The following is a 10,729-nucleotide window of genomic DNA, read 5'->3' as shown; positions in this document are numbered from 1 at the left end:
TTACCCTAAACCAGTGGTTCTCAACCTTCCTAATGCTGCGATCCTGTAATACAGTTCCTCATGTTGTGGTAACCCCCAATTTCATTGTTACAAATTGAACATAATTAAAGCATAGTGATTAATCACAAAAACAATATGTAATTATATATGTGTTTTCTGATGGTGTTAGGCGACTCCTGTGAAAGGGTTGTTCGACCCCCAAAGGGGTCGCGACCCACAGGTTGAGAACCACTGGGCTGGGGGATGGCACAAAGGCAAAAGGGTGAGCAGAGGAGCCTGAACTCTCATATGCAGCTCACAGGTCCTGCTAAGGAGCCATATTCTCAGGGTCCCCACCCCTCTTCAGCTTCACGGCCCCAGCACCCATGAGGACAGGACTTTGCCACACCCTTGAGGGCCCCTGTCTGTTAAAGCATTTGGGGGCCCCCAAGTCTGACCTACACTAGGCTACATCTCCCAAAGTGGGGAGAAACCATGCCCACTTCTTCCCGCAGTCCTCCAGACCCTACTCTCAATAGTGTGTGTACAACTCTTAAATAAGCGTGTGTATGCCTACACATATGTATGTGTGCATGTCACACACATACAGCACATATGTGCATGCATGCACATGTGCATGACAGTGCAAGCTAGACTCAGATGGAGATGCATCTGCTGCCTAAAGGAGCAGAACTCTTTACAGAATCATGGAGACCAGGTTGCCACTCTTCTGAATGAAAGAGCTCACTACCAGCAAAGGTAGATTTGGGTCTCTCCAGATTGGTGGTTCTGTTTTGTTTTGTTTTTCTTTTTCCTCTTAGAGTCTTTAGACACAGTTATCTAAAGCCCACTAGAGAACAAAGCCAATACTAAGGAAATGAGAAAATATATCATTTGCGTGCCTGGATCTAGCTATGCCCAAAGTCGTATATACCCCAGACTTTTCAGTTCAAATACATTTCTCTCCACGTCCTCTTTTTTCATTTTTGCTCAGGCCCTTATGAATTGAATTCCTGCCGCTGAAACCCCCAACAGTCCTTACTCATGCATTTGAACATTCCCTTGGCTTCCTCCCTCCTGGTGGCTGCCCGAGAGCCACACATGACACGGGGAAGATCACAGAGCAAAGCCAGAGGAGCGCTGAGAGCTCTTCGGTGTAACCTCCTTGCTGGGAAGTCTGGGGAGCCTGTGGCCCGGAGAAGGTGAAGAAATCATCCAAGGCCGCACAGTGACCTCGAACCCCACTTCCTTTCCTCTTTTATTGCATATCTTGCAGTTTTGTTGGAATTTTTTTCTGGTGGTAACCCTAAAAAAATTACACATTATTACCCAGGAAGCTTGTTTAAAATACAGGGGCTTGAGCCCCATCCCTAGGTAATTTGGGTCAGGCGTTCCGGGAACCCAAGAGTGGCCTGTGTCCAGTTTCTCGAGATTGCTGACCAGAAACGGGAATGACTGTACCAGATGACTCAAAGGTGCCTTCTACCCTGGTGTCTGTGAGCCGCGACCCCCCACCCCAATCTCTGAACCCCAGCTCAGCCCGGGCATGACCCTCATGACCCTGTGGCTCACGTGTACAGCTCCTGGCAGTACAGCCTGACGGTCCTGCAGAAGCTCGGAGCCATAAGAGCAGACCATTGACAACTGCCATTTATTTGGCACTTGCTGTGTACCAGGGGTTATTTTCTTTTCTTCTACATCTGGTTTCATCCCCTCACAACCTTGCAAGGGGCGTCACTGCCCCTCTTTTTCGAATGAGGAGCACAGGCTTAGAAGAGAAGGACAACTTGCTCAAGGTCACTCAGACAGGAAAGGGCAGAGCTGGGGAGAAGACCTAAGTCGGTATCTTCGCGGACTGAGAACGGCTGTTCCAGCTCCTGCCTCCTGGGGGCAACAGCGAGTCGCTTCCTTCTGCTCTTGGTGCCCAGCACGTGCCAGGCAGCTGCCGTGTCCCGGCACTGGGCTTGGTGCTGTAGGTACACTTTCACCATTAGTCCTCACGACAAGCCTGTGAGGAGGTTTGGGGCCCATTTCCCAGTGGAGGAAACAGGTTCAGAGAGGGTAGGGGGCTTGCTCAGGCCTCACAAGGACAGGATCTGAGCATTTGGCTCCCCAGGGAAGGCGCTTCGGCCAAGGTCACTTTGAGGCCAGCTGTCAGGGAAGAACAGGCCTTGGGCTTGGATATCCTGTTTCTCCGTCAGCCTCTGCTGTTTGCGTTGGTTGTAACGCCTGGCGCATTGGCCCGTGTCAACCTGGAACCGGCCACAGGAAACTCAGCCACTTGGCAACAGATGCACTGGCAGAGAGCTCAGGGGCACCCTGTGGCTGTGCCCTCTGCTCATCCACCTGAAGCTCAGCAAGGACCAGGTGGGCCTGTTCTTCCGGCGAACATGGCCAGGGCAAAGGATGAGATAGGTGGGGGCGCTAGCCTTCCTCACACTGACCATGGGTCCTCCATCAGAGCACAGAGCAGGGAGGAGGCGGCAGCTCGTGTCCCTACGCCTGGGCTGGGACCTGGAGAGCCCAGGCCAGTAGAGTCTTGCTGGGTGGCCTGGGAACAGTCACCAATCCCTCTTCCCTTGCTGCCTGGCATCCAGTTCCACAAATACCTGAGGCCCCTCTTCCTCCAGGCGTGAGGGGGAGACCCAAGGGCTGTGCTGAAATCTGTTTTCCCACCCCCGAACACAGCCCAGGGAGCTGAGTGTCATGTGGTGACCTTAGACCTAGTGTTGGCCCCAGGCCTCAGTTGCTCCATCTGTAAAATGGGATAAACACCCCTGTGCCTGGATCCCGGTGCCAAAATGCAAGTCAAAAGGATGCGGAGGCAGCTCTCGGGATGTTGGTCAGAGCCTGGCTCTGGGGTGGGTTGGAATCCTCTCTCCACCTGTTGTTGACTGTATAATCCAGCCGTGGGCAAACTATGGCCCACTGGCCGGATCCAGTCCGTTTGAAATGAATAAAACTAAAAAAAAAAGACCGTACCCTTTATGTAATGATGTTTACTTTGAATTTATATTAGTGCACACAAACACTCCATCCATGCTTTTGTTCCAGCCCTCTGGTCCAGTTTAAGAACCCATTGTGGCCCTCGAGTCAAAAAGTTTGCCCACCCCTGGTATAATCTCTCGGAGGCATGCCATCTCACCGACCCTCAGGTTCCTTACCTGTGAAATGGGACGAGCAACCCGACTTACCTCCCAGGTGTGCTGTGAGGATGAGGTGGGATAAGGCGTGGGGCAGGGTTAGCACCTGGTAGTCCCTTGATACGTGATAACACGATGACGATGATGATTATAATTATTCTTGGTTTCTGGTCACTTCGCTTCTCTCCACCTCCGTTTTCCCATCCAAATGTGAAGATTAAATGAGACAGAGCACCCCATATGCTTAGTGCTCAATTAAGGCCAACATGGCAGGTGCACGTCCTTATCGAGCCCAAGTTCCCCCTCTGGGCCACGTCTGGAAGTCTGAGAACTGTGGTGTCAAGGGTGACTATGACTGATTACAGGGACTGACTGGATGGACCGTTCTGCTGAGGAGCCCGTGGAGGCCACTGCTGGGCTTGGAGGGGATGATTGATTAGTGATGTCTGCCCCGAGTGCAGGACAGGAGCATGGAGCACCACATTTTGCTGGTCCTGGACAAGGTGATGTCTGAAGGCCCCAGCATGGCAGTTCATGGACTGGGGGACACTGGGGTCCAGGACAATGGAGAAGGAGACCCCGATCTGGATTCCGGTCCAGCTCTGCTCATCACCTGCTTTGTGACTCTGATCCGGACACTGTTGTCACAAAATGAAGGGAGCACACAGAACAGAAGTTCCCTCCAAGACAGCGGACCCCGTGGGGCCCTGAGCGTCAGTAATGAGCGTCTGGGGCTTCTTGCCACATTCCCACCAGCCTGAGGGCCCCATGCTCTGGCCTGGGCAGGAATCCCACCAGCTCCTGGACATGACCCCTCTCTGAGGCCACGAGGGCTGGGGCCACAGAGCATCGGCCGGCACCCAGCACACACACACAGCATGCACTCAATACGTTTTTATTACAGCCTACGGAAGCATTTTTAGCGGACCCATTTTTTTAATCCGTGCATTTTATAAGCCTGGTCTTGGAGTCAGCCGTGGCTGTGTGTCCCAGTCTTTCCCTGTGTCAGCTATGCGACACCAAGCAAGTGCCTAACCTCGTTTTTGTGGGTTTCTTTTTTTGTTTTTAATCATAAAATGAGAATAGAATGGTTTCTACCTCAAAAGAGCTGCCGTGGCAATTAAACGAGAACACATCAGATCTGCGTGGTGGCTGAGAGGGTGGATTTCTCCCCTCTGCTGTTGGCCTTGGGTATCCCTGGCCTCATGGAGCCTGGTGCTTCTCTGCCCTGGGCGCGAATGCCAGGCCCAGCGCTCCTCCAGTTCGCTGTCCGCGTCTAGCACAAAGCGGGGCTGTGTCAGTGCCCCTTCCCACCCACACCCTCCACAGCAGGGATGTGGGGGGACATGGGAAGGGTCTCCTTGGTGGTGGTGGAGGCCGGTGCTCTCAGAGCCACTGGAGGTGTCATCCCGGGAGGAGAAGCAGTGACAGCTCTGTGCGTCCAGCCCTGTCCCCTCTCCGGGCAGAGGCAGTCTCCTTGAGCGAAGGCATTTGCCTTTCAGGAACAAAGGCCCCAGTCATGAGGATCGTGGGATGAATTTCTCATTGAAAATCTCCAGCGAGGCATTAAGCATCAGCTATCCGGGGCCTGAGACGTACTAATCTCGGCGTGACACCCCAGTGCGACCACTAATCTCCTCCGTGGAGGCTTCCTGGTCCCACTGACGCAACCCTTAAGCTCTGAGCTGGCATCTTTTCCCAAACATGGCTCGGCTCCTGGTGAGAAAGGTCCTGAAGGTCACCCTGCCTCCTGAGACCAGAGAAGGCGAGGGTGGCACAGAGGTGGAGGGGGCTAATGGAGGCTCCGTCCAAGGCTCCCCTGCCCCTCCTCCTTCCCCATTCGATGACAGACCTACCGATGTGCACCCCGTCCCAGCCACCACATGAAATGTCTTTATTTTTACTATGAAAAGGCTGAAAGGGTTGTCACTTGGTTTTTGAAATCAGGCAGGCACCAGCAACTCATCCACTTTACAACAGGCCCCGGTTTCTCGCCATTGAACTGCCTACTCAGGAATTCTTGGCAAATAAGAACGATCAAAGTAACAAAAGGTTTCCAACATCCTGTCCCTTTATGCCTGCTTTATAACAATCAATAAAGCTGTCATAACATTCCAGCGTGGAGACATTTCATTAGACGTGCGGCAACTCGGGCATGGCTGCTTTCTTTACTGATGTGGAGGTAACACACTTTGTGCGTCAGCTCTCAAATATTTTCCGAAACCCTGGGCTCTGGAACATCTACGGGGTTAAGGAGCTCCCCCAGGTCTCGGCCCTAGAAAATGAGGACTGACTGGTGGACAGGGAGCCTTGCCTCTCCCCACCCCTAGCTGGGGCCTCCTCCTCCTCTCCTTTCTCCCAAGCAGTTTGCCCAAGTTTCCCAGAAAATACTCACCACGGTTGGAAGGTCTGCTGCTCCCCCGAGTCCTCTGAAGTCCGGGCAGCCTACGCTTTTTCACCCTGGGTCGCCCAGAGCTGGCTCAGGGGCTGGTCTGGAGTGGGAATCATATGATGTTTGGGGGAAGACAGAAGGGAGAGCGGATGGGAAGAAGGAAGGAAGCGAGGGAGAAAGGATGAGAGGAGAGAGATCCACTTGCCACCATTCTCAGCCTCTCTGGCTCCCCTGGACCCTCCCCGGGCCTCCTCTCCGGGCTCTAGGACCTGCTCTGTATCAGTCCCTCCAGGTTCCCAGAGCCAGGCCTGAGATCACACCCCACAAATCTCCCCATCCTTTGTGCCTCTTTTTTAAAAACCTCTAAAAAAATTTTCAATTAGTTTACATTCAACATTATTTAGTTTCAGGTGTACAGCTATTGGCCACACAATCATACACTCCACAAGTGTGCCCCCCAACACCCACCCGGCACCATACATAGCACAATATTATTGACTACTAGGGGCCCAGTGCACAAATTCGTGTACCTTGAAAGGAACTGTGTGCTGTGAGGCTGCGGTGGGCACATGGGTGGGACTTGGCACATCCTCCATGCCCCCGCCTGGCCCTTCCCGCTGTGACCCCATCCCCTGTCTGCCGGTAGCTCCCACTCTTGCCGCTGCTCCCACACGCTGATGCACAGAGCGATTGGGGCTGGAGCCAGCAGCAGGTGTGAGCAGTGGCTGCTGCCCCAATCACCCCTCAGGAGCAGAGGAGGTGGAGAAGCCCTGAGATGCGATCGGGGTCAGTAGCCACCGCTCGCACCCACTGATGGCACTGAGTGATTGGCCCCATGGTGTGCGGGAGCAAAGAATTTTCAGTAACCACCAGAGGCTTGCCCCAGTGACAGCAACTGGCGCCCTACCTTGGTCTGGCGACCTGCTCACCTGCTCCACCATCCCGCCGTGGCTAATGCCCGCCATGTTCTGCGTGCACCCCCTGGTGGTCAGCGCACATCATAGCAACTGGTTGTTCAGTTGTTCCACTGTTCAGTCTATTTGCATATTAGAGTTTTATATATATAGATATTCCTTATGCTGTACTTTACAACTCCATGGCTATTTCATAACAACCAATCTGTACTTCTCAATCCCTTCAACTTTTTCACTCAGCTGTCCAACCTCCCTCTCCTCTGGCAACCATTAGTCTCTTCTTTGAATCTATGAGTCTGTTTCTGTTTTGTTTGTTTATATCGGTCTATGGATTCCACATATAAGTGAGATCACATGGTATTTGTCTTTCTCTGTCTGACTTATTTCACTTAGCATAATACCCTCTAGGTCCATCCCTGCTGTAGCAAATGGTAAGATTTCATTCTTATTATTCCACTAGAGGCCCAATGCACAAAGACTCGTGCAAGAATGGGCCTTCCTTCCCCTGGCTGCTGGCACCACCTTTGCTCTGGCCAGAGCCGCCTTTCCGCCTTCCCACACTGCCCAAAGGCCCGGAATGGTGGTGCAGCATGCCTGCATCGTTGCCATGGCGACAACACAAGTATCCCGCCCCCCACCGCTCAGCGCCTGTGTATGCAAATTAACCCACCATCTTTGTTGGGTTAATTTGCATACTCACTCCTGATTGTCTCGTGGGTGTCGCGAAGGTATGGTCGATTTGCATCTTTCTCTTTTATTAGTGTAGATTGTAATTAATATTCCATTGTGTAAATGTACCACAGCTTTTTTATCCACTCATCTATAGATGGCACTCAGGTTGCTTCCATAGCTTGGCTATTGTAAATAACACTGCCATGAATGTAGGGCTGCATATAGTCTTTCAAATTAGTGTTTGGGGTTTCTTCAGATATATACCCAGAAGTGGAATCGCTGGGTCATAAGGCAGTTGTTATTTTTTTAATTTTTTGAGGAAACTCCATGCTATTTTCCACAGTGGCTACACCAGTCCTTCAGGGCACCTCTTATAGGAACCCCTCCTTGACTCGCCAGTTGGTCCTGCTCACTTTCTGCCTTGTGGGTTTTGAACAGGTCTCTTCCTTGCTTACACACACACACACACACACACACACACACACACACACACACGTCAACTCTGAGAGGCCAATTTCTGTCTGGGATTTATCTCTTGTTTCCCTCTATGGCCGATACAGAGTGAGCTGACATGTATTTGTCACTTGCATCTGTCAGGAGTATCTGTGTTGCTTGTGATGGAAAACACAACCCAATCTGACTTAAGTGTGAAAGGGAGTGTCATTGCCTCATGCAACTCAAAGGTCCATGGTTTGAGCAGGCTATGCTCCTTTCTGTGACCTGGCTCTACTTTCTTCATCAGTTTCACTCTCAAACTGATTCCCAAAAGGGGTGCCAGATGGTCCCCAGCAGCTCCAGGCCCACACCCTCTTAATAACACAGCACGAATTGCTTATCTCTTTCCCAATCATCCCTTCCAAAGGCTATGGCTGTGCCCTGGGCCTGGCTGGCGTTGCATGCTGAGCTCTGAACCAATCAGTGGCCAGGGTGAAGGATACACCGAGTGATCAATATGAAAACAATGTGGTGCAGTGGCTGGTGGGGCAGCAGGGCAGGCAGGGGAGCACGGCCTAGGGAAGAACTGGCTTCAAGAATGAGGAAGTGGTGCCTGTGCCAAGGTCGAGAAAGATGAGGCCGATGAGGGTCTACTGGTTTCCTGCAGGTGGGGGTCACTGAGGCCCCGGTGAGGCCTGAGTTGTGGGGTGACACCTGGAAAGCAGGTGGATGGAGGACTGGACTTGTCCAGAACAAGCACACTGCTCAAACCCCTGGACCAGGAGTATCAGTGTCTGCAGGGGGCTTGTTGGAAATGCAGACTCCCAGGCCCTGGCCCGGACCACTGGCACCAAAGCCTGCATTTAAATAACAGCTCCAGGTGGTTCTTGCTCGAGATCAAGGTTGAGAAGCACAGCTCTGGGGAACCTGGCTATGAAGGGGAAGAGAGGGGAGAAGGGCGCTGGAGGGAGTGTAGCCTCAAGGGAGAAACCTTGATTCTTCCTAAGGAGTAGAGGCCGGAGCATGAAAAGTTGTGCTTTCTTAACAATAAAAAAATTCACCTTCTGCTCACAATGTGAAGCTTCATGAGTATTTAGCAGGGCACTAGTTCAGATTTGCATAGATCAGATTCACATCACATGTGACCTGAGCGTAGCTGTTGCCTGAGGAACAAACGTCAAGGTGGATGTTTCCTGAACGCCTCCCACTGCAGAGCCCTTGGCAGCTGGAGGCTTCCGCGGGGTCGTTTGTTGCTGCACCGAGGGCAGCAGGTGCTGTGGGTCCTGCAGAGACTTCGGGGCGAATGCCCAAGTTTGCTCCACTCCCCTCTGCTCTCCCTTCTTTGTCCCCCCAGCTGGCTCTGTGTGGCTCTCCTCCAGGCCCACAGGGACCCTCTGACGGTTCTGGCAAAAGGAGGTTGAAAAAAGGAATGTTGTCATATATGTCACCAGGCCAGATGGCCCTGTGAGCCACCACAGTCAGAGTGTCCTCAGGCCATGGCCCATGTCGCAAAGGGAGGCCTGGAGCACCCTGGGCTCTGGGGTTGCTTGATGCGGGGTGTGGGGAGATCCTCCCCCCACGGGTTCCCCAGGCCCCAGCCCTGGCACCTCCAGGATGGGGTCTCTTGTCTGTCACACTGAGTGCTCTCCACACACCCTCCCCCGCCCTCCCCCAGCCACAGGCAGAGCCATAGAGCCAAGAGGTGGTGAAGGCGCCATCCATGCATCCCAACCCCTATGGTAACCATGGGAAACTGAGGCCAGAGCAGCACTGGGGTGGGGGTGGGGGCTCAGCAAGGAGACGGCAGGGCAGCTGTAGGCCAGGACAAAAACTTAAGGCTCTCTCATCTCTGAGGCTCTGGACATCACCCGCCTCTTGCTCTGAGCCAGAAGACCTGGGTTTGAATTTCACTCTGCCTCCTTCTAGCTGTGTGGAGATGAGCCAGGCACCTCTCTGAGCCTCAGTTTCCTCTCTGGAAAACAGGAATAATAGCAGCCACCTCCTAGGGTGGCTGTGAGGACCACATGTATTACAGTCCCATTTCCACATGGGGAGACTGAGGCGCAGAGAGTTCAGTATCCCCGCAGGCCGAAAAACTGGGGTTTGAACCCAATTCTGACTCCCCAGGCACACCTTTAGCCAGATCACTTCTCAGAGTCTGTTTCCTCATACTTAAAATGAAGGTAATGAAGGATGGCTCGAAAAATTAAATGAGATCCTGAAGGCCACGTGCCCGCACAATGCCTGGCATAAAAAAATACTGCTTTAACAAGTACCTTCAGATCAAGTGTAAAAAACATGGATTAGCAGGGTCATGGCTCCACCGTGTGGTGAAGTGTGGGAACTGCACCTCCATCCCCTACCCAGGAGAGGGCTCCATCTTCTCAGTTTTGAGCGTGTCCAAACCCAAGCTCGAATGAAGGGGCTATTTGGCTGGATAGGAGATCATTGATGAGTAAATCAAGGTGACAGCCCCTCGATATGGGGTCATAAAGTCCTGCAGTGACTCTCTGGGGTTTAAACATTCTCACCCTAGTCCTGGCAGTGGTCCCATGTTGATCCTACAGATGGGAGGATCGCTGGGTCCCTGCAACTGAAAGCAAAGAGAGACAGAACATGCCGCCGTGAGAAACACCTGTAGTGGCCACGATTTTCCCAGAGGGCCCTCTGGCCTCTGGCCTGGTCCCCTCCGTTTCTCTAACACTCACCATTGAGGGAAAGGTCTGTAGATTCCGTGCATATTTTACAGATGGGAGAACAGAGGCCCAGAGAGGATGGGGCGGGGATAAGGTCACCCAGAGAGCTGGCAGCAGAACTGAGGTTTGAGACCGGGTCTCAGGATGCCCAAGCCAGGGTTCTTTTTTGCCATCTTCTCCGACTTTCACCATACTAGGTGTACCGGTTAATAATGCGGATTTTTTTCAATAGATAGAGTTACACATATGTTGATATATATGGGATTTGATATGTATGCTGTTTTGTTGTATTGACAGCAAGCTTCAAAATTTCATATGTCAAATTTTCTGAAGGTGTTAACATCATAGATATTTTTACGCTTAAAAATGTCGAATTTCATGACACCAAAAAATAGCATTTGCGGGAAGTTTTAATTCATTACTTTATTTTGAAGAAAAAGTTATCGTATACTTTGCGAAACTTATGGTGAACATGCTCAATCTCAAGATACTTGTGAA

The sequence above is a fragment of the Myotis davidii genome, unplaced genomic scaffold (genome assembly GCF_000327345.1).
Source record: "Myotis davidii unplaced genomic scaffold, ASM32734v1 scaffold562, whole genome shotgun sequence".
NCBI classification, from domain to species: domain Eukaryota; kingdom Metazoa; phylum Chordata; class Mammalia; order Chiroptera; family Vespertilionidae; genus Myotis; species Myotis davidii.
The sequence above is the reverse complement of the archived record's forward strand: the minus strand, read 5'-3'. Positions refer to the sequence as shown.